The sequence below is a fragment of the Odocoileus virginianus genome, chromosome 13 (genome assembly GCF_023699985.2).
Source record: "Odocoileus virginianus isolate 20LAN1187 ecotype Illinois chromosome 13, Ovbor_1.2, whole genome shotgun sequence".
NCBI lineage: Eukaryota > Metazoa > Chordata > Mammalia > Artiodactyla > Cervidae > Odocoileus > Odocoileus virginianus.
This window is the reverse complement of record NC_069686.1, coordinates 40006620-40031284: the sequence shown is the minus strand read 5'-3', so window position 1 is coordinate 40031284 and position 24665 is coordinate 40006620. Positions and strand designations below refer to the sequence as shown.

Sequence of the window (24665 nt, the reverse complement as noted above, 5' to 3'; positions counted from 1 at the left end):
ACACTTCTTTAGCTTTCCTCCTCAGCAGTATATATTAAACAATCCTAGAATGTTCCACATCAGAAACATCTAAAGTGTTTATTTAAAATGGAGAAACTAAAGTATCGGGTTAATTCAAGTCTTTTTTATCAAATTTTTCTGGAAGAACTAAATATCTGTATCTGTATGTAAAATAAATGAATCTCAGCCTCCTATCTTATCACACACACACACATGCATACCACACACAAATTCAAATTTATCAGAGTCCTGAACTATAAATCTCTTAGAAATAATATAAATATCTTTGCAATTTCATCAATGAAAGGTTTCTTGAAACAATCTTCCAAAAGTACTAACTATAAAAGTGTTAACAAATTAAACTCAAAACTAAAAAGCAGCTTTTTAAAATGATAAGCTACAGTTTGGGAAAAACATTTATAACACATATATTTCATAAAAACACAAAATATATTAAAGGATTAAAAAATCAACAATGGAAAGTCAAGAAACCTCATTAAAATGTTTAAGTGATCTGAACAGACAACTCAGTGGAGAAGAAATTACAAATAAATGATCGCTAAACATATAAATGTCATGCTTGATATTTTTAAATTAATTATTTTACAATATAACAACACAGAATGTTGGTGAGGATATGGAGCAACTGGAACTCTCCTGCATAACTGTTGAGAGTTAAAAATGATGCACCCATTTTGGAGAAGAGTCTATTGGTGTCTTATAAATTTAAACCTACATCTATCCTATGAGAAAATTCCCCTCTTTTGAGTAACCAAGAGAAACAAAAACTTATATTCACAAAAAGAAAATTTTAAGAATATTTATAGTAGACTTATTCACAGCAGCCAAAAAGAAAACAAATGTCTATCAAAACAAAAATAATAAAAAAATGTGGTTTATTCAAATAGTGGAATATTAGGTAGCAAATTTATTTTATTTATATTTGATTATTTATTTTTAATTTTAAAAATTGAAGTATAGTTGATTTATAATTTTGTGTTGAGTTCTGGTGTATGACAAAGTGATTCAGTGGTTTGTTTCCAAGGCAAACCATTCAACATTACAGTAATCCAAGTCTATGCCCCAATCTCGAATGTCAAAGAAGCTGAAGTTGACTGGTTCTATGAAGACCAACAACACTGTCTAGAACTACCACCAAAAACGATGCTGGTGTTAGTTCTTCTGTCAGAGGGAAGGACCAGGCAGAGAGGGGTCAGGAGCCAGCCGTCAGCTTCAGCCTCAGAGCGAGCTGCCAGGATCACTTAGGTTGAACATCTAGAGGGCAGCCCTAGCCCAAACAAATGTGAGGTGATGCTGAACTTTTCTAAACAAGTCCAGAAAGCAAGGAGCTTCATAGAGCAAACTGGACCACTGTTCCCAGAATGCCTGGCTCTATGCCCAGACTCAGCCCTTCACTCAAGCAAATGGGTGTAATTCCATTTTCACAAAACCTCTTCCCCCAAATCTAACACAAGGGCCCCTTGACACCAGGTGTTAAATCAGATTAAGTGAAGGGTTCCACAGCCCCTAGTCAGATCTCTGCAAAGAAAGACACGTTATTGGCAGATAGTGAAAACAAAGACAGCCTATAAAATCTGAACATGTTTTTGTCACATTTCCTATTGAAAGGCAATTGTGCAGTCTCCAAATATTAAGATCCAAGATTCTGTACAGCTTCAATTAAGAGCTGAGTCACTTGTTCCATTGCTCACATGTTCTAAATGGCAAAGCTCCACTGAGAATAACAAAACTGTATTTTACCCATGGGTAGCAGAGTCAATAGTCATCAAAAAGTTTTGGGTGCCTATTCTATGTCAGGTACCTATGATGCAACGTATGTGAATGATCACACCTAATGTTTGTAGCAAACCAATAATGAGGCAGAACTATGCAATTACCATTTTACAGATGTGAAAACTGAGGCTAAGAAAACTTAAGTAATAGATTCGATGTAATCAAGGTAAGAAATAGCCAAGCCATATTAAAACCCAAGTGGCTTTACCCAATTAGTCTTTCATCCCTTCAACAAATTTATCCATTGAATAAATGTTTATTAGACACCTGTTATATTTCAAATCACTCCAGGCACTGGAAATATAACAATAACTCAGACAAATCCCCTACTCTCATAGTGTTCACAAACCAGTGCAGAAGACAGAAAACTAATGAATAAAAATATTTCTAATATAATAAACAATGTTAATGGATCAAAGTGCTAATGTGTTTTGGGTGCAGCTTAGCTTAGATAAAATAGTCTCATAAAGCCTCATTTCAGAGGCATCTTTGTGATGAGACCAGATCAAGGTGGGAGGGTACCAGATGCACATTTGCAAGGAAATCATCCCCAGGTGATGAAATGCTTACAGTGAAGTCTTGTCGCATTAAAGAAATAGGAAGAAGGCAAATGGGACTAAAGAAGTAAGCTAAGAGAGGACTGGTGGGAAATGTAGATAAAAAGGTTCACAAGGGCATATTTTGTAAAGCCCTGTGGCACATTTTACTCTGAGGTTGATCAGGAGCCTTGGAAGATTTTGAGCAGGGGAGGAGATGGTCAGGCCTGCTGTGAGGAGAATAGATTTCGGAGAGGACTCAGTGAGAAAGGGAGGGGGGAGATCAGTCAGCAGACCCCTGAAAGAGCTCAAACTAGAATGTGATGGTAACAGAGGTGATGAGAAGTGATCAAATTCAGGATATGCTTTGGAGACAGAGCCCAGGGACTTACTTGATCAAAGGTTTCATTTTGATGTGAGTCAAGAACGACAGTGATGTTTTTTAACTATTATAGTGTACCCTCTCCATGAACTCACCAAAAGGGCATGAATAGGCTTATTTCCACCTTCCAGGAAATGGGAGTGAGAATCAAGAGACAGACCCTCCCTAGAGATGAGCAACCTGTTTCTCTAGTAAAGCCAATAAATTAATAGCTTTCCTAGCAGTTGTGTCTTCGCAAGGTGACAGGAAAACTTAAGATTGTGATAGTACAAGGAAAGTTATACCATGTGTTGGGAGAACTAGGCTCCAGATCTGACTCAACCACTTAAGGAGGGTGTGACCCCAGCCAGATGCCTGATTTCATTTACTGTAACTATGAAATGGGCATAAAACTACTGTCCTAAATTCTGAGGTCTTTATGAAGAACGAATGAAATAAAGTAGATGAAAGTACCCTAAAAACTCTAAAGTGTAGAATACTGAACTACATAAGAATTCTTCCTTTCCAGATTTAGCAGTTCTCTGCATTGTTGGTAGTAAAGTTAACTTTTATTCCATATACAATGTATCTGAAATTGAGACTTGTCTGAGAGCTGAAAGACTGGCCTATCAGCTACAGGAAGAAACCCTCCACACTAAAGTTTATCCATGCATATGTAACTTTATCTTCATTTCCAAGCCAGGTCAATTGCTCTGTGCTCTTGGTAGCATGCAGCTATTTTGCTTATATGAAAAATATGATTGGAAAATTAAAAATAAATAATAGAAATTGTTGTGAAAAGGAAGATAGAATAAATGAAATTTAAGATGTTTGAGCTTTAAAAGCAAAGTCAGAAGTTTTAGATCAATTTGAGGAATTACAGCCTCCACAGTAAAACAAAACAAAACAAAACATTGGGGCTAGAAAATTTCACAGTGAGAACACATTAGCCAGTTCAGGGGAATGCCCACTCAATCAGGAATCTGAGTGTTTCCTGAGTATGAAGCCAAACTCAGAACCTAAGCCCATTATGATATCAGATATGACCCTTTCCACTTCACAAGTAACAAACATTCATAGCAAGTCCCATTAAGTCCGCACCAGAACATAAGCAAAGCCAAGGGGAGTGACTTCCTTCTCCATAATTCTCAGTGGTGTGCCCTTCATCTTAGAACTGCACTATATAAACAGTTGTCTACAAATTTGGAGTTTGTTAGTATAGTTATCTTAAAATTCAAAGGACTGGACATAACCATCTTGGTCCCTGCACTTTTAGATTTACTGTTTGTATCTGAAAAAATTGTGTGAAGAAGTTAACTGGCAGAGAAAAAAAGGAGTGATTTTACTAGCTGCTATTGAATCAAACAGAAGAGGACCAAAGAGAAAGAGTCTCTGAATTAGGAAACACAGCACGAAAACAGCCTTCCATGCCTCCTACTTCTGTGTGTGCTGCTAAGTTCTTCTCTGCTACACTAGCCCACTAGTGCTCGCCTCCTCACCGCCTTCCTGCTCAGGTCACTGCCATTAAACTGCACTATGCATTTTCCAGACTAAAACACACACACACACACACACACACACACACACACACGGTATAGGTGTCGCTGTATCAAGAAGTGAGGGAAGTAGCTTTGGATTTTCAAATGTTTTGGTTTCAGGAAGGAAAGAAAAAGATGAGCAGCTTACTCTAAGGACAAAGACCCACAGGTGAGTGCGGCAGAGCGGGCTAACAGCCACCCTGGTCACATGTTCCTCCACGTTCCCGACTCCCCTGCACTCAGATTGGACAAGGTAAGGGAGAGTGGCCGGGCGAAATGAGCAGAGAACCTGTGCGCCATGTGTCTTGTCTGCCTCTGGAACAGCCAGCTCAGTCTGGAACGGAAGGACGGACCTGACGGAGCCACCTGCTTCTCCTCTTGGAGAAGAGCTGCCCAGCTTTCTCAGGACTTTGTGTGAACAGAAATAAACTTTTATCATGTAACTCCATCAAGATTTGGGACCTCTTTGTTTCAGTCCATACTGTTAATTACTCCTAAACCCAAGGCTTTTAATGGCAAATTTTATGGTGTCTTGAGGTGTCAGAACCAGAACCAATAGCTGAAGCACATGAATCTGTACCGCAAACACAAATAAAAAGCCAAGAAGCAATACACAGATTGAGTTACATGGTAGGGATTACAAGTTAGCCAGCTTCTATGATGCTTTCCGTGGCCCCACAAATCAAGAATTCCTTCAACTGCTCTAACTGCATCATTTCATCTGAATTTATATATGTTGGTCAACAAGACTCTTGGGAAAAAAAAAAAAACACTTGCAGAGAAATCATTAGTTTTCCATGCCTCGGTGTGATTGAGTTGGTTCTGATTGATTTGTTCTTAGCACCTATCTGAAAGTAAATATACTGAGAAAAATGGAAACAGAGGGAAGGAAGGAAGTACATCATTCAAAACAGCATGAAAATGGTGGATGAGGTGCCTCAATTCAAGCGTCTTAGGGCAGGTTAAGGGTGTTCTAGGACTGCCAGGTATTCCTGAGTGGAGGGAAGGACAGCAGAGAGGACTTGTAGAAGGAAGGGCAGGGTAAATCTCACAGGTTTCAAATTTTTGCTTAGGGCCATCCTTAGGAAACAGGAAAAGCCATTCTTCTTCCATCTAAATGTCAAGCTTCCTTATTCCTATTCCCAGGTGGTTGAACAATGCATCTTGCAGTTCGTGCCCATAGCATGAATTGACTAAACCCGTGGGTTGACCTGACACCATTATCCCTAATCAACACACGATTTCTATGACAGATGTTTTCCAAATTTCAAACAAACAGTTCTGGAATATAACCTGTTTGTAAAATCTGAGATTGTTCATGTATGATATCAATCCATATACTTCCTTAACACCATCAAGACTAAATGATCTGCCTTCATTGCAAATCTCTTTGGATGTCCTTTTGAAAGTTTATAATTTTTTTCCTTTTCGGGTTGTCTTTAGAATGTTTTTTAACCTGATTTTGTGATTGTGCTTTAAAACTTAAGTTCTAGAAAGAGGCATGATAGAAGAAATGGCCTGTGCCATGGGTCAGAGAGTTACACAGGTTAGCAAAGAAATCAAATAATAATACCTAGAAGATACCTAATGGAGGAGGAAAAGCTAATCCTTGACAAGAGGAACAGTCATCAGGCAGAATCTAGTGTTAAAGTTCTTTGGGAGGATCCGGGAGAAGTCAAGAAATTTTCACACCCTGAGGCAGCATACAGATGACTGGGACTTGAGAAGCAAGAAGACTGAACATGAAAACACCTGGGAAACACTTTATCTTCTGTGGCTGCTCCACCAGAATCACCAGGAAGAGCTGCTTTCTGTGACTAAAGTCAAATTCAGACAAAATATAAAGGAATGTTGTAGGAGATGGCAGGGTTGACACAGGGACCCCCGTTTTCAAAACTTTCAAACCCATCACACACTGCTACACTCATGCTGCAACCACAGGAAGAACTTCATCTCCTTATGGGCAGGAATCCAAGTCTTTAAATGAACAATGCACACCTTTGAGAGAGCTCCTAAAAGCTACAGCCCATTGTGTTTCTAAGCTCCAGGCTTCTATGAATAAAAGCAGGACTGGCCCTGAGCAAAGTCAGAAGATTCTGCTTTCCCAACACATCTTTCTAACACCACTTTTGACCCTGACACAGAACACCAACGACTTCTTTAATTTAACTGTGAGAGATCATTAAATGTCTCTAGTCATCCAAGGTTTCCACTGAAACAACTGACTATATTTGGGTAAAATTTGCCACATATAGTCTAACATGGTCTATGCACTGAAAGAGCCATCCAAAGAAGATTATCAAGCCAAGTTTTACAATTGCCCTGTGAGTGAACTTGTGTTCCCGAAACCTGACACTTGACTGAGTTCTTTATTTACCAGTTTCAACTTCTTCCCTGGATTATAGTTTTAAGAACAATTCAGGAAAGACTTCAGGGCTTTCCTTTGTGTCCAAGACTCTTCAAAAAAAGCCTTCTCTTTCAAGCGTGACACTGATGAGGCAACTATTGATGTCTCTCTGTACTGCTCTTAGAAATAAAACTTTCACATATCTGGTCTCATTTATTCAGAATGTTAGTTTTTGACAAGTTATTGTGGAAATGAGTTACTTTAATATTTGTATTGATTCAGTTGAAATCCATACACCTTCTGAATGTTATTTCAGTTAGATGAAATTAATTAGATAGGCATTAACTGCTTGCAATATATAAAGAACTGATTTGGGAGAGTGGGTAATATAAAGAAAATATTAGCTCATCTATGCCCTAAATTGACAGACTTTATTTTGGGGGGGCTCCAAAACCACTGCAGATGGTGACTGCAGCCATGAAATTAAAAGATACTTGTTCCTTGAAAGAAAAGTTATGACCAACCTAGACAGCATATTAAAAAGCAGAGACATTACTTTGCCAACAAAGGTCCATCTAGTCAAAGCTATGCTTTTTCTAGTAGTCATGTAGGAATGTGAAAGTTGGACTATAAAGAAAGCTGAGCATTGAAGAATTGATGCTTTTGAACTGTGGTGTTGGAGAAGACTCTTGAGAGTCCCTTGGACTGCAAGGAGATCAACCAGTCCATCCTAAAGGAAATCAGTCCTGAATATTCACTGGAGGGACTGATGCTGAAGCTGAAACTCCAATACTTTGGCCACCTGATGAAAAGAGCTGACTCATTTGAAAAGACTCTGTTGTTGGGAAAGATTGAAGGTGGGAGGAGAAGGGAACGACAGACAATGAGATGGATGGATGACGGTACCAACTCAATGCACATGAGTTTGAGTAATGTCCAGGAGTTGGTGATGGACAGGGAGGCCTGGTGTGCTGCAGCCCATGGGGTCGCGAAGAGTCAGACATGACTGAGTGACTGAACTGAACTGATGCCCTAAAGTAATTTACATTTGGGGTAAGCAGACTAAGCAAATAGTTTACCAACATAGAGCAGCCTGCATTGGCCAACATACTCCAAAAAATATCTGTTGAATGAGTGAATGAAGAACAAATAACTGTTTGAATGAGCAACCCAAATAACAGGGAGAGCAGAGAAGTATCTAAGATCTTGCTATTACAGACTGAGAAAATCAAGTTATCTAGAATTGTGAAAGTGCATTCCCCTTTCAGAGCACCCCCTTTTTAGCCAAAGAAGTAACTGGCTATGTCTATATGTAGAGATTTGAAATTTAATGTAGGCAAGTCATGTTTCCCCTTCTTTATCTCCAGTTCTCCATCCTGGATCTATGCCATCTGCTGAACAAGGCCTTCGGAACCTCACTATCTCAGATTACTTTCGGGTCCAGAGAAATCTCTTTGTAGTGCATCAGAAAACTGTGACTATAACTTGAAAACTAAAGAAAATACTTGAGTCCCCTACTTACTTACAATGGTTCAATTTAGGATTGTTTGACTTTACAGTGGTGCAAAACTGATACAGATTCAGCAGAAATCATACTCCAAATTTTGACTTTTGATCTTTTCCTGGGCTAGCAATATGTCTTAGGGAAACAAAACTTGCTACCCCAAAATGTGTATTTGGCATGTTAATTATTTTGAGAAAAAGAGTCAAGGTGCAAAAGACTCATTCCAACAAGGTTTTCACGTATGCATCCTCTAATTTCTTCATGCTATTTTGTCACTGAAATGCCTTGCATTATTCTTTCCCTGAGTGTTTAATTTATGATTTTTTGTTGTTGTTGTACAGCTTTTGAGCCTGATTAACTGTTTCCTTCAAACAAGTTAAGAGGTCTTATTCTCAAAAAAAAAAAAAAAAAAAAAAAAGAGGTCTTATTCTCCACTGACTTTCTGATACTTCTTCCAAAATTCATTAGCACTATTTCTAAATCAGTCATCACAATCAATGAATAGTTTTTGGAGTCTAACCCAAAGTCTTGGAACCAAGATATCTACAACATAATTGGACTGATCATCAAATGTCTGTTGACGAATCACCATGATGATTTAATGGTTCCGTGAGAAGTTTCTACAGCTCTTCTCTTCTAGATTTTCTCATGTGCTCTGAGATCCTTAAGAAAATCAATTTAACACACTTAAAACATATCAAGCTAAGCCTGCCCATATGATTTGAAATTTCCATAAACCAGAAAATAGCTTTTAGACTCTAGAGCTATGCAGATTAGAACTTCACACATTTTGAGCTGTAAAAGATTAAGTGGTCACATGACTTCTTGGAGTCTTCAACAAGTGAGGAATGTTGATTCAAACTGTGCCCTTAGGGAAAGAGAATTAGATTGGATGTGGCAATGGCCACCCTGGGCAAAGCTACTAAGAAACGTCCAATGAATTCAACATGTTCATAGCCCTGTGGCCTCTCTCTCTGGGAGCCTTAAACATTGAGCATTGGGAGAATATTTGGCATCAGAGAGTATACTTCACCAGACCAATTCTTGTGTGGACAAGTTAATTAATGACTTATCTGCTTAAATCTTCACCCACCTCTAGGAAAAAAAACAAAAGCAGTGAGGATGAGGGAGTTTAAGATACTTTTATCATTCACTTACTTTCCCAATCTGTGGACTAAGAGGTGATGAAACAAGGCCCAGAAACAATTTGAGTGTGTAGAATTGTAGGAAGTACCTGATTTCTCAAATTTACAAGGGATACCATGCTTACCCAAGAAGGAAAGTAATATTATATAAGAAAACATCAGACTCTATTTAAACATAAATACATCCATACAAAAGATAAGACATCATCAATTTTGTGAATGCTATTATGATGACAATAAATCTGTTTTAAGATATTTTTAATAGAATGGATGGATAAGAGTAATTGAAGATCTTTACTGAATATCTCCTTTGATCCAGAGTCTCAGAGGGAGAGAGAGCGAACTGACTTTGGGGAAGAAGAAGGGAGAAATAAAAAATTCATTTGGGTGTATATAGAGACAAGTCAATAAAAGCCACCAGTTTGAGAAGTGGGGTTGTAACACATAGGTAAGAAAGAATTTTTGTTTTTAAGTTTAAAATAGCAAATTAGCACTGCTTGGTTCTTGGTAGGAAGTAAGGTAGGAGAACAGAGATATTACCTGTGTTCATAAACCTGGTTTATGACATACAGCTAAAAACTGAGTTTATCAATTGGAATCATTCTGACAGTGCTGGAAATGGATACTATTATACTTATGTGCTGTCTCAAAAATTTGCGAAAAAATTCTACCAACTTAAGCAACACATTGCAGAAAATGTGACAAAACAAACAATATGATGTGCTTTCTTTGTATTCATACTATACTGGCTACCTTATTCTGTTTCCTACTGTTTATCATTTAAATAAAATTTGTAGTTTGATTCAGCTGAGAGAAATCAAATGAAAAAGTAGCATGCTTTTTAAAGCTCATAGTCTTATTTTATGGACTAGCATTTGTTTATTAGGGACATTTCATTTTTTTAAAAAAGGTTATTCTTGGGGGGGGGGGGGGGTGTAGAAATAATAATTATGAGAGAAAATATTTTTTGCAAGGAGTATGAAACTTAAAATCTTCAGAGCTAGATCTGTAAGACAACAGAACTTAGAATGGGAAAAAAATAAAATTTTGTTGATTCAATAGGAAATCTTACAGGAAACATCTCTAGAGAAGCAAAATGGGGGTAAGAGATAAAGATCAAACTCCACCCTGGTGAGGGCACAAGGTCCTCCTAGCATTGCATTCTGCACACTCACACACATGCACAGGCACTGTCAAATTCAGTTAGTAGTAAAGACTCCACCATTCTAATTTAAAAAATCCAGACTTCCAGTGGTAAAATTCTGAGTTATTTTTCCATGGTTGTTGTTACAAAAAGACTAGCAATATATAAAAGAAGCAAAAAATTTGACCACGCCTAACTTATCCAGTTGCCTAACTTATCCAGCTGCCTCAAAAGTGTATTTCTTTGGGACAGAAACAACTGGGTGACAAAGTACAGCACGAACTTCAACATAAAAATAGATCAATTTAAGTGGTATCCTGTCAGTCACCAATCAATTTGACCCACATTTAAAGTTAGTGGATTAGATATTTTTGGTCAATATGGAGATGACTACAAATGCTTTTTCCTAACAAAGGTATTGTCATGTTTTCTATATGATCCCTGCTAAATTGCTATATTGTTAAAGAATAGAGAAGGAAATGGCAGCCCACTCCAGTATTCTTGCCTGGGAAATCCCACTGACAGAGGAGCCCGGTGGGCTATAGTTCCATTGGGGCACAAAAGAACTGACCACAACTTAGTGACTAAAGGGCAACAACAATTGTTAAAGAAAGAGGTACTAAGGCAAGGACCTGCGATATTTCTACAAAGAATCGTGGAGTAAACTATTAAGTGTCTGAGAGACAATCAATCAGACCTATATAGAAATATGTAGCATAGAAATAAATGTGGGAATTAAGACTGAAACAAAGAACCAGTTTATCCCCCTACAATTCCCTAATCTAGTGGAAAATGAATAACTGAACTTTTGTTTCAAAACCAGGACATCTTGGTATTATGTTATCAAAATATTATTTTAGAGTATGGCAAAATTTGTGGTTTCATTCTTATTTTAATTTTCCCCCCTTTGGCTAAAAACTTTAAAAACAGAGCTAGTTATGTCTGTGAGATTGAGGAAATGTTACAGTCACATGTACACTCATTGATTGGAACTTCTGTAATCAGAATAAAAAGATGGCCAAACTAGCAAGCTGTTGGTAATGTAAAGTTAAAACAGACAAGAGAAGGCCAGTCTTTAGTTTAACTATAAAGGTTCACATATATTAAAAAGAAAACAGTGGGCAATATCATTGCTGTGGTTTCTAGTAATCTTAAATATAGAACATGAAAAAGAGCAATGGAGATTTGAGAAAATATGTGTTTCTTTGGATTCAATAATTACACTTACTAATTTACACACTTTAAGAAAATATTATATTAACAAGTCAACTATACTTCAATTTTTAAAACGGGAGAGAGTAACATGGAAACTTACACTACCATACATAAAATAGATAGCCAATGGGAATTTGCTGTATGGCTCAGGAAACTCAAACAGGGGCTCTGGATCAACCTAGGGGGTGGGATGGGGAGGGAGATGGGAGGGAGGTTCAAAAGGGAGGGGGCATATGTACACCTATGGCTGATTCATGTTGAATGAATCAAAAGCAAAAAACAAAAGTCTGTAAAGCAATTATACTTCAATTAAAAAATAAATAAATGAAAATTAAAAGGGAAAGAAAAAGTAAGTCTCTAGCTAAAAATGTATACTTATTAAATTCAAGTATTTTAAGTGAATGAACAATCACTTTAGAAATATCTTTGATAATCTCTGACATAGAGGCTCTTAGGTTGTGGGGGTGCTTATTGAAACAAAGGGCCACATATATAAATACTTACACAGATCTGATAAGTAGAAATATAAAAATATATAAGATATAGGGCTCTGTAATTAACAAACAGTATGACTTTGGGAAACTTATTTAAACATTCAGTGACTCAGTTCCTAGTCTGTAAGATGGGGGAACTTTTGCTTTACAAGTTTCTTATGAGGATCAAATGAGTTTATATCTAGTGATTAGAATAGAGTCTCATACACTGTAGGCTCTATATAGGGTGGGTTTATTTTTGTTACGATGACAACATGGAGAAGAGAGTTTATATATCCTAGAGGTTTGATTAGACAGAGCTGAGTCAATTCAACATGGGCTAAAAGGAGAGGAAGAAAGTGGACAGTGAGGAGTCAGAAAGGATTTTATAGGCACTGAGAACAGCTTTTGTCAGATGCAAAAGTGAAAGGTATAAAGCCCTGGTAAGTTTTATTTGCAGAGCTAAAATGAGGGGAAAGTGAAGCTCTGATATGAGATTATGCAAAAAAGCTTAGGGCTAGATCATGAAAGGCCATGCAAGCCAACTAAGGCACTTATATGACATCTTGCATGGATGATGGAGAGACACTAAATATGTCTAATCAGGGAAATGACGTGATCAAAATGGATTTATTTCTGGAAATGAAAAGATTGATTTTAGAACATCTTAACTGGAAGATATTGAAAGACCATATGTCTATGACTATTTCTGAAGTTAAATGACTATTAAAGGTTAATGTATAAATAAAAAATTAATTCACCAAGTTAGCTTCTTATCAATAAATAATAATTTAATGCCTTTATCTAAGTGCTTTCTATAGCAAGAATCTATGGTGAATGATCCCAGGAACCACTGTGACCACAGTTTTGTTCAAATCTAATGAAAAGATTTAGTAAAATAGAAACTATATGAAAAATAGCAATGTGGACCAAATACTGAGCAGAGTGCTCAATGGCTCAATAAAATTTATAGGCCATCCACCAAATGTATATCTAAACTTTTTTTGGGGGAAGTAAACCACAGCTGTGTCATCTCACATTGACATAATAATGTATAAGCTACTTTCCATGCCACTCCTTTTCTTATTAGTGTTAAAATTTCCATCTTATTGGAGAGACTGGACATGTTATTCACTGAGAAAACACTTTTAACTTGCTTGCTATATGCAGACACTATTCTAATTGCTTTATAAATTTTTGCTCTTTTAATCCTCAAAACAACCATGTGAGATAGATGCTGTTTTTAACTCCATTGTATATACTAGGAAACTGAGCCATAGGCATGTTACCAAATTCACAATACAGAGCCAAAATGTGAACCCAGGTAAGCTGGCTTCCAAGTCTGTGTTCTTAATTGCTGCATTTACTCTCACATATGGAAATGTTTTATTCTGAAGGGAATCTAGATAACTTTGACTATTCAACAAACACAACATTTCACACCTATTCTAGCACTATTCTAGCACTGCTAATGATGTTATAAGATGAAAATCATTCAAACTGTTTATAGATTTCAAAGCTGAGTGAGGTTGTTTCTAAGCTGTCTCTTCCATTTGCTTCTTTATAAGCAAAGAGACTACTCACTGACTTGAGATGAACACTCTTCACCCTTCCTTCTTTATGTCCTGGCCCCTTCTCTGCTCTGCAGTAGGACAATCCTACTCTGCTGAAGAGACAACTCTCCCTCTCCTTGGGTAAGTAAGATGTAATTAATGGGAAGCCTGTTTTTAGTGGTCATTGTGGACCTTGCTTTCTTATGAGTCCACTGCTCTCCCTGTGTTGATATCTAAAGGACTCACAGGTTTAATCCTCTTTGGATGAAATGCCCACCTCCAAACAGAAGATATGGAGATAGTACTTCATAAACAAACCACAAGCCAACCCAGGCTCCCTGTGCAGAAAAGAGCTACATAGACAAAGGAAAGAATGAAATAAAAAAAAGAAGGAAGGAAGAAGGGAAGAACAGAGAAAGATAGGATGATGGAGAGGGATAATATATGCCCCTGCTTGCAGAGATTGTGTAAAAATGACTGACTATGCAGCCATGAGTTTGAGAAAGCTCTGGGAGTTGGTGCTGGACAAGGAAGCCTGGTGTGCTGTAGTCCATGGGGTAGCAAAGAGTCAGACATGACTGAGCAACTAAACTGAACTAATACAGCCCTGAGACGAAAACTCCAATCTGTTTCTAGAGCCAGTCTCATGACTGCTAGAGAGCCTGAACAGGATCCTTACATAGAGAGTTCTCACTGAGAGATAATCCTGCTTCTTGGCCACATTCAAGTAGAAAGCAAAAGACCAGAGCCAGATACTGCTGCCTTAGAAGGGCCCTATGGGAAAATCAGTTCTCTAAGGGCCTCAGACATAAATGGCTACGGATATTACAAGAAAATGATTTTCCACTGGCCTACTGGCAGCCAGCACAGATGGCAAATGATGAGCTTTGATAATTGTCTTACCCACTGTAGGGGTCCTAGTTTGCCCTTCGAGTAAATTTTAAGGGAACCCTAATTAAACTATGCAAACTGCCTAAAGGTGGCAATTCTCAATGGCCTGGGAGGAGTCCATGTAAATGAGACAAGACCAGAGTTTGTAAATATTCTTACAAACATCATAAACAATAAGTTGAGAGCAGAGCTGAGACTTGCCATCATTAGCACCCTTTTTCCTTTACAAACTTTTAGGTGCAAAGATTGCACAAAAGAGGCCCATAAAAGTCTCCTCAATAGGCCCCAGGTATATTGCATATCACTAACAATAATTACTGTAACTGCTGTAATCTGAGCTCACAGAAGTGGCAGGAGCCTTGTTTAATTACTTTATTAATGGTTTCAGAGAATTTATTCCAGTGCAGAAACCCCAAATTCAATAGAGAGGAAGCTTCCATGTTAGCTATGTCTGCAAAATACAGCAACATCTGATGCAGTAGTCCAAAATTATTCTCCTGTGCAGCCATGTTTAATCAGGGGAAATGTAGCCGGAATAGATGACATCATTGCTTATCAGGCTAATAACTGTGACTTCACCCAATTTAAACACACTGAAGATGCTAGTTGCAGAGGAGAGGTATTTTGTAGTACATCTAATTGGCTATTGACAGTTGAAGAGCTTGAAGTCCTAGTTCTAATATGCCCTTAAATAAAGCAGTTAGTGAGAGCAGTTCTTCTCACATTATTGTAATCCTGAAGGGTTCTGAACCTATCTAATACTTTCTTTAGGAGAAGCACAAAGTCTGCTTCCATTAGTATCCAGTTAACTGATATGATGACCTTCTCTACAGAGCAGAGAGATTGTTGGGTTTATCATGTGAAAGATGGAAATATAGACAGCTCTCTTATTGAGTGGTATGTTATGTTTGCTGAGAGAGGTCATGTTTTTCTAGTATGTTTCATGGTGAAGTTCTTAGTGTCTACATTTACACTTCAAAGGGGAGGAGTATGAGGGGAAGAGGGGAAGGGCAGAGAGAAAGAGGGAGGGAGAGAGAGGAACTATATTTAACGTGCATGAAGACAGAGCGCTGAGCAGTCAAAAAGAAGAGTGTGCATGTGTGTGTGTGTTTATTGGGACGATCTAATTCTGCTTAAGTATCTAATTGATTTCATCTAAAATTTTTGTCTGAACACTTCTGAAATTATTTTTATACCTATACAATCAGAGTAAAAAGGAGAAATTACCTAAGACCCCAATGTACTCAATATCTATAATTAAATTTTACACATAGCTTTTATAACATTCTAACCTTATCATCCTCATCATTCTCTATCATGACGCGGTAGAGAACAAACAAAAAATTACATGGAATTCAAACACTAAAGATAAATTTCAGCTACATTCAGAAAATGTCTAAGAGAGGGTGGAAGAGAAAAAGAAAAGGAAATAGCACAAATAGCATTTTAAAAGGAATTTATAAAGCTATTTCTTTTTGGAGACTATTTTATATGATACCAGAATAAAAACAGAAAGCACAAATTCCTTTTTTAATGTTTTGCCCTGAAGAGAATATCACAAAGTCTTTTCTCACCAATGTTTGTAGGATGTTTGAGAGTATTAGAGACCTGAAATATAATATCATTTTTTGATCTTTGATCTCAGTTTCTTGCGCTTCGTCAGGCTATATCTCTCAGGGATTAAAAAAAAAAAAAAAAAAAAAAAGCCCTGGATCTCCTTGGGCAGAAATACTTTTGAACAGGAAATAATATACCAGAAAGCAATGCATTCAGAAACACTAGACATAATGTAAGAAGTCTCTTTGCTATATTCTTTCTTGCAAGGTCACATCCACTTAACGTTCAGAGAAGGAAGAGCTTGCACTTGAGCATTCATAGATCATAGTGCATTTTAAACTTCCTGAATTAGAACCAAGAATAGTCAGGCAAACAATTTATTCCATTTCTGATTAAGCAATTACTTTCTAAATATGGTAAGAAGAACTCTCTGCGTTGGTCATCCATAGAGCAAAAAGTGGAAAGAAAGTTGATTTAAAAAATGCATTTTCTTCAAGAGAATGAAAAGACAGCCACAAACTGGTAGAAAAGATTTGCAAACGATACATCTCATAAAGAACTATTATTCAGAATATATAAAGAATTCTTAAAAATCAACAATAAGAAACCAAACAACCCAAGTAAAAGTGAGCAAAGTATCTTAACAGACACCTTACTGAAGAAGGTATACAGATTGCAAGTAAGCACGTGCAACTATATTCAACATCATGTCATTAGCAAATTGCAAATTAACAGTGAAATACCACTACACATCTATCAGAAGGACTAACATACTGATGGTGTCAAATGTTGGCAAGGACATATAGAAACAGGAACTCTCATTCACTGCTGGTGAGAATGCAAAATTGTACAGCCACTTTGGAAGACAAAAACAAGCATGCTCGTAGCATACAATCCTGCAATCATCCCCCTTGATTTACCACCAAAGAGTTGAAAACTTATGTACACACCAACATCTGCCCATAATGGCTTAGAACAACTTTGTTGTAACTGCCAAAACTTAGAAACAATCAGGAAAGACATCCTTCAGTAGATGAGCTGATAAACTGTGGTACATCTAGACAATGGAATAGTATTCAGCACTAAAAATAAATGAGCTATCAAGTCATGAAAAGACATGAAGGAAACTTAAATGCACATTACTCAGTGAAAGAAGCCAATATGAAAAGGCTACATACTGTATGATTCCAACATTCTGGAACAGGAAAAACTGTGGAGGCAGTAAGAGGATTAGTGCTTCTCAAGGGTTGGGGCAGGGGATGACTATGTAGAGCACAAAGGGTTTCTAGGACCATCTCTTCTGTACAATACTAAAAGAGTGGGTACATATCATGATAAATTTATCCAGTTCCATACAATATACAATGCCTAGAGTGAACAGTAATATAAACCAAGGACTCTGGATGATAACCATGTGTTCATGCATTTTAACAAGTATGTGGGATGTTAATAGTGGGCAGGCTGTGCATGTGGGAGGGCAGAGCTCTTTGGGTACCCTCTGTACTTTCAGCTCAATTTTGCCCTAAAGGCAAAACTGCTCTAAAACATAAAGCTTATTAGTTGAAAGAAAAAGCATGTTTATGTTCCCTATTGGTATTTTCTCCTTTAAATGTGAACTGCTGCTGCTGCTGCTGCTAAGTCGCTTCAGTTGTGTCCAACTCTGTGCCACCCCACAGACAGCAGCCCACCAGGCTCCCCCATCCCTGGGATTCTCCAGGCAAGAACACTGGAGTGGGTTGCCATTTCCTTCTCAGTAAATGTGATCAAGTACATGTAAATTAAGTGTTTTGTTCAATCCAACCTTAATTTTGTAACACTTTGTTTCTTATTTTTAACCATTAAGAGAGAAGAGGAGTGGAGAGATCCCTTCTACCTCAAGGCTGACCCCTGTACAGGTGAAACACCTGTCCACAGATTCTCCTTCAGGCTCAGTATTATTATTCCATTAGAGATTGCTAACCTCACCAGCTTCTATAAATTAGACACATTAGCAAGCAGTAGTGTAGCATCAGTGTTGGTGATTTTGAGCAATGCTGCCTTGACTTTGAACCTCTTTGTTGCTCTCTAGCTCACAGAAAAGTGTCTATATGAATTGACTTCACTATGACCAGAGAAGACAAGATAGGCGAATTATTGACAATAAGGGTATCTGGGGTGAAATATTCCTCTAATTACCCTTTATAATAGAATAATTCTTCTATATTTTTTTACTTGTCAAAATCACCTTAACATACATTTGTTTTTGTTTTTGTTTTTAATTTCCTCTTATGTTCTAATTAGTTACAAGGTAATTCAGTCAGGATACAGATACTTTGGAAACATATGGAACAAAAGGGGCTGGAAAGAAATTCAGAGGTTATTGTGACTTAGTTGAAATTGATGGTCAAATAGTTTTGATCATCAAAAAGACAATTTATGATGTGCTCCAGTACTAGGAATTTAGTAGCTGAGAATAACTTAACATTTCATTACCATTTTTATTGCCATTTTGGAAAACACATCATGAACTCAGAACAGCCAGTCAACCACATTTATTGAGCAAGACAGCATAAAGAGCCTAGCATTCGATGGTATGGGGAGAATACAGAAGTGGCTGTTCATATATCCAAAATCTGCCTCACAGATGCTTATCATCTTACAATAATTTGAGACCCCAACAGAGTTGTGAGTATGATCTCCTCTAAAAGGAGGTTATCAGTATTTAAAAGAACCAAAATAGCTAATGTCATCTCACTAAGATGAAGAGCAGGCTATGGAACCATGCATACGGAAACATATAAATAAGATGTATAGGTTACATCATAACGTTAATGGTTGCTATCTGTCACAGTTGAATTACAGGTGATGTTGGCTCTCTATGTGCCTTTCTGAAAGTTTTCAATATTGAGCATGCATACTGTCTTGATAAGAAAAAGACATTTTATGTTTAAAATAAAGGGGGGGAGAGAGTCATTGCTATGAATCAAAACTATATACAAGTTTTAATGATTTGATAAATCTCAGAAAAATTCTTCTCAGTGAAAGAATATTAGAAAAAAATAATAGTTGGAGATAGTTGTAGGAGACAGAAGAGATAAATATCTTTCCTTTCCTCTAAGTAGCAAGAATATGAAACTGCCACAGATTTATCAGATGCCTGGGTTTGACGCTCATTCTTTGGTCAGCAAACCGAAGGGTTAATTATAATCTGAGCCAGAAGGGGGCAGCAAGGAGCTATTCATGGGGGGAAACATATATATATATATACATACATATACACACACATACATAAATATTCTAGAGGTCTTTAGGCTGGAAAGGGGAGGTAGTGATACGATCAGCCAGCGATTATACAGAATAAGGGGCAAAACCAAACATGGCCACGAGAGGGAACTGATGGGGCCAGACGTTACTCCAGCAGCGGAAAGAACTGAAAGCCTTCGGGGCAGCATGGACCAAAGCTGAATTCTGTGGCAGGTTTACTTACCAAGACAGAAACATCTCAAAAGAGGGAAATAAATGTCTAAAACGATTGCTTCATGAGGTGGTATCTAGAGCAGGAACCAAATCATTATTGTTTCAAGTGTCAGGAGCCACTGAGGCCCCATGAAAGCGTCTGATGAACAGAACTCTAAGTGAAGCTTCTAGATCGGCGAACACACAACCCCGACGTGACGCATCTCAGACTGCGTGCCCAGAGAGTCACGTGACACACGGGTGGTGAGTGGAGCATGTAGTTGACGTGTTTGCGAACCGGGACCGAATTTAAAGGCACAGTCCACATCCGGCAATACCAGCTACGGTCACAAAATAAATCCTCCTGATTATCAGCCGTAGAACCTGATTTTGAATCTGGTTTAATTCTAAACCTTTCCCTAATACTCAATATTTTCGTTGGGAGCTAGTAATACGACAAATTTGCATTCGATAGAATATTCATTTTTTACTACCCAACCCTGGAGAGGCATTAGACCTCTTTTTTTCCTTTCCCTGTTCCCTGATGAGATTAGAGAGTGTTGTCCATAGGTTAGGAGCACAGAGCTAGAATTCAAATCACAGTATCTTCAAATGCAAATCCTAACCTTAAAACTGTTGCATAATTTCTCTAAGTCCTGGTGTCCCTACCTTAAAAACAATACAAATGTCAAAAGTTAGTTCAGCTCAGTTGCTCAGCTGTGTCCGACTCTTTGTGACCCCATGGACTGCGGTGGAGAACAAATGATATAATCAATTTATATAAAGCATTTTGTGAGGTGCCCAGAACAGTGTAGGTGTTCAATAAAAGTGGACCATGTTTTTCCATCCTTGGCTGTGTTCCCCAACAAACTAACAAAACCTGAAGTACAGTGTCTTTTCATGAGACTAATTAGAAGACAGGCTGTCAGTCTTCCCACTCCTCTATTTTTCCTAGGACATGTTTTAAGTATTTATAATTGCTATTGAGATTGGTGATAATTTCCATTTCACAAATTGGCTTTTCTTACAACTATGCTCAAAGTCCTCTTTAAATGGTTCTTAAATGTATTAATTATGCAGAATTTCTCACGGAGCATCTAAAAAGGCTAAATTTAAAATGATTTCAGAGTAAAAGGAGGGCCAAGTATTGAATAAAGGGCCTCTCCCAACCGGTGATGATATCAAGATGCTTATTTGAAACTAGGTCATGAACCTGCCCAAAGAAAGGAAGCCCTGAAATGTCTCTGAAGCCAACAGGCAGATGTTTCTTTATGAAAAAGGCAGAATCCACCATGGGGAATTGGGCTAAATGTAGGACTGATAGAATACTCTGAAACTATATTTTCTTGCCTTTAACAAAATTACTGAACTCCTTGAGGTCCTTTGGCTATAAATTTGATGCTACTGACAAGAATATCAAATCTACCTGTAAAAATAGTGTAAGTGCAGAGTAATGGTTTTATAGCACTTTGGAAATAAGTCTAAACACCTTCTAGAATGTTCTTCAGTCAAGAATAAAAATGCATTTTGTAAAAGCTCAAATGAATATTCTGCTGTGAAAATAAAGCCTCTGAGTCAATTTAGTATCACTGACAAAACTACAGCTGCAATATGAGTAGCTGAAAGAACAATTTGGACTTACTCAAATATGTGCCCTTAGAAGGCAATAAATAACTTTATCATTTTGACAGGTAAGTCACCTGAGGTGCTTTAAACAGAAATAGGACACTGTCTTTGTGAGTGAATGCTTTCATCTGAAGACTTTTCTTCCTATAGCTACAATACTACCTTGAATTTCAAGTGACATTTGTTTTCTAAAAATATAAAAGAGCTCCCATTTCCTTGTCTTTGTTTGCACTAATGTCCAAGGAGTTTTTCTTACATGACACCAGCAAGACCTATGTCTCCACAAATTATCATGACTCAGTAACAGGAAAAAGTAAGGGAAATGAACTCTGAATTCAACATCAAGGTCCATCAAAAAACTACAATAATGCATTCAGGACTTTGCTAAGAAACAAGCAGAAACATCTTTCCCCCTCACTCCACATCATCCTCTCTTCTGGGGCCACTGGAGGAAAACTGTGCCATAGGTAACTTGAGGTCAACAGGGACAAGTTCACTGAACACAGAATAGAACTACTGATACCCGGAGACTATCTCACATCCTTTCCAAGCAGTTTCACATGTATTATCACACCCATCAAAAGTTATTTTCTGCTTTTGCAACTGAGGAAACTCAGAGAGAAGTTAAATGTCTAGTGCCCTGTTATACTATCCTGTTTATTCATGTCAACTCATAGAGAGAAGCATCCAGCCAATGGTCACAGACATCATTCAAAAGGCATTTGCAGGTTGGAAATAGGAAATCTGAAAGTAATTGAAACTGGACAGTGTTCTCATTCCTACAGGGTTTCTGAGGAACCTTGATATTTAAGAGCAAGGGCCAAAGATAGAATGACATTTAACCAGGCAACAATGTGTTTGTGAAGCCTTGACCTAACTGTATTTCTGGACTTTCTGTGCTAAGGAGGACCAGCTCCATTTTTACTCCTATGAATTCTTTCTCTTGTAAAGTGGGTGTGTTTGATGACAGTGTAATTGATGATATAGATGACAAGATATGAAGTTTACATGGTATTTTTGTAAAATATTTGTGTCACTTCATTCCTAACAGAAATATCCCATGTCTTTTGCACAGAACATCAAATTTGATACAGAAAACAGGTGGCAAAAACAAGTTAGTTAGGAGGATTGCAGGAGAACTCAGCAACGTTATCTGCCAGTGACCACAGTCATGTCAAAATTAGTATTAAGTATTCATTTCCCCTCAGATATGCCAAATATCCAACATGATTTGCATATGGATGATATTAACTACTTAAAATGGAATCTCAAAAGCATTCTAATGGCGAGAACCAAGAAGAAGCTTTGTGGAGCACAATATTGTCCAATTTGTAAAAACCACTATAGAGACGTTTTGCTTACAAATCTACTTCAGTGGGGACCCATTCGGTCAGATCACATTCCATCAATCCAAATAAAATGAAGGCTGGCAGCATTCCAAAAAGTAGTGACACTGCACCCAACTTTTATTTAGAAGTGGTACCTCAGGGCTCCTTAAAAATATTTTCTCAGAAAATCCATCTCATCATTCAGCTTCATGTTCTGGTTAAGCTCCAGAACACAGGAGATCTTTGAGATGCTTATGTATACCCCACTGTTTCTTGTTTCTCCATGTGTGAGTTTTCCTAAGCTCCTCCATGGATCTGCTGCCTGGCATCCAGTTGTTTGATGAGCTGACATTATCCCCTCATAGAAGCACCCTAGAAAACAGCCTGCAGAGTCACAAGTAAGTATAAGTTCCTGATACAACTTCCCTAGTGGTAATAATCTCCCCAGCTTCCCAGGACCTTTCCCTCATGTTCAGAGCTTACTAACAATGCTGCTCTTTGGTTTGAATTGACCAGTCTGGCCTTAGCCCGGGAGTCCCAAGGCGCTCCACCCGTGGACACTAATGAAGGCACGTGGCCCAGCCCTGCTGATCTCTCTGCCTGCATCCTGCCTTGATCTCCCTGTGTGACCACCTGAAGCAGAACGTGTACTACCTGTGAGTAATAATCTCTCTGCTTCCATTTTTGTGCTCTCGTATTGAACAGTGGCTTAGCCTCAGAGTCGTGTGTGTTAGCGCTCAGTCGTGTCCAACTCTCTGCGACCCCTGAACTATAACCCACCAGGCTCCTCTGTCCATGGCATTCTCCAGGCAAGGATACTAGAGTGGGTTGGCATTGCCTTCTCCAGGGGATCGTCCTGATCCAGGGAATGAGCCCGCATTCCTGGCAGATTCTTTACCATCTGAGCCACCAAGGAAGCCCCAGCCTCTACTTGACAATGTTAATTTAACAAGGTCAGGACTCTCTTCTTTTGCTTAATATGTTCTTTTTGCCAGAAATGTCTGTCTTCTGCTTGCTTCTAAATTTATTATCTTCAGTCATCTTGTCTGAAGACAGACTGAATTGTGAAGAGGAAGTTTACTGGGGGGTGCCTCTGCAGGGACGTTAAGATAGGAGGATGGGGCAGAGAGGGATAGGACTGAACAACAGAAGCCTCAGAGGATCCCAGGGCAAGCTCTGGAGCTAAAATGGACCTTTAGCACTTTCCTGCCCTGAAGAAAGGGGGGTGGGCTTCTAATTATCCCCCATTAACAAGTCAGGGGATGCCAGAGTCTCCATGAGAGGGCATGGCCTTGACCCAGGCAGCTGTCTTCTGATGGAGGCAATGGCTTCCACTGTTTCCAGCACTGAAAGAGTGCCTCAGCATGCACTACACCTGGCCACTTATTACCCATTCTTTTTTTTTTTTTCATTTATTTTTATTAGTTGGAGGCTAATTACTTTACATCATTGCAGTAGTTTTTGTCATACATTGAAATGAATTAGCCATGGATTTACATGTATTCCCCATCCCGATCCCCCCTCCCACCTCCCTCTCCACCCGATCCCTCTGCGTCTTCCCAGTGCACCAGGCCCGAGCACTTGTCTCATGCATCCAACCTGGGCTGGTGATCTGTTTCACCCTAGATAATATACATGTTTCAATGCTGTTCTCTTGAAACATCCCACCCTCACCTTCTCCCAGAGTCCACAAGTCTGTTCTATACATCTGAGTCTCTTTTTCTGTTTTGCGTATAGGGTTATCGTTACCATCATTCTAAATTCCATATATATGTGTTAGTATACTGTAATGGTCTTTATCTTTCTGGCTTACTTCACTCTGTATAATGGGCTCCAGTTTCATCCATCTCATTAGAACTGATTCAAATGAATTCTTTTTAATGGCTGTGGTACATATACACCATGGAATATTACTCAGCCATTATTACCCATTCTTTATGGCACTCAGGCATTGCATCCTCCGAAAAATCAAGAAGGCTTTGCAAACATTCCCCAGGCTCTAGATAAGACAAACGCCCTGAGTGATGCCATAAGCCTTCTACCTACCTCTACCATCCTTACTCTGTCACACCACAATTATTTGCAGATTTCTCTGCCTCCCTCATTAGAATGTGGGCTTTGAGTTTAGGATCTTTCCTTGTTTACCTTAGTATCTTACACTACCCAACACGTAACCTAACACATCGCAGGTGCTCCATATATGTGGTTGAATGAATGA

At 38.2% G+C, this 24665-nt stretch overlaps 1 long non-coding RNA gene across 1 annotated transcript in view; it reads right to left on the bottom strand.

Annotated features, from left to right (window-relative positions):
* Positions 1–19677, bottom strand: part of LOC139038003 (uncharacterized) — a 57396-nt gene extending 37719 nt beyond the window's left edge. The window contains exon 1 of the long non-coding RNA XR_011490903.1: positions 19525–19677. This is a non-coding gene — a long non-coding RNA (uncharacterized lncRNA). The remainder of the gene's footprint in view (positions 1–19524) is intronic.
* Between the last annotated feature and the right edge of the window lie 4988 nt (positions 19678–24665).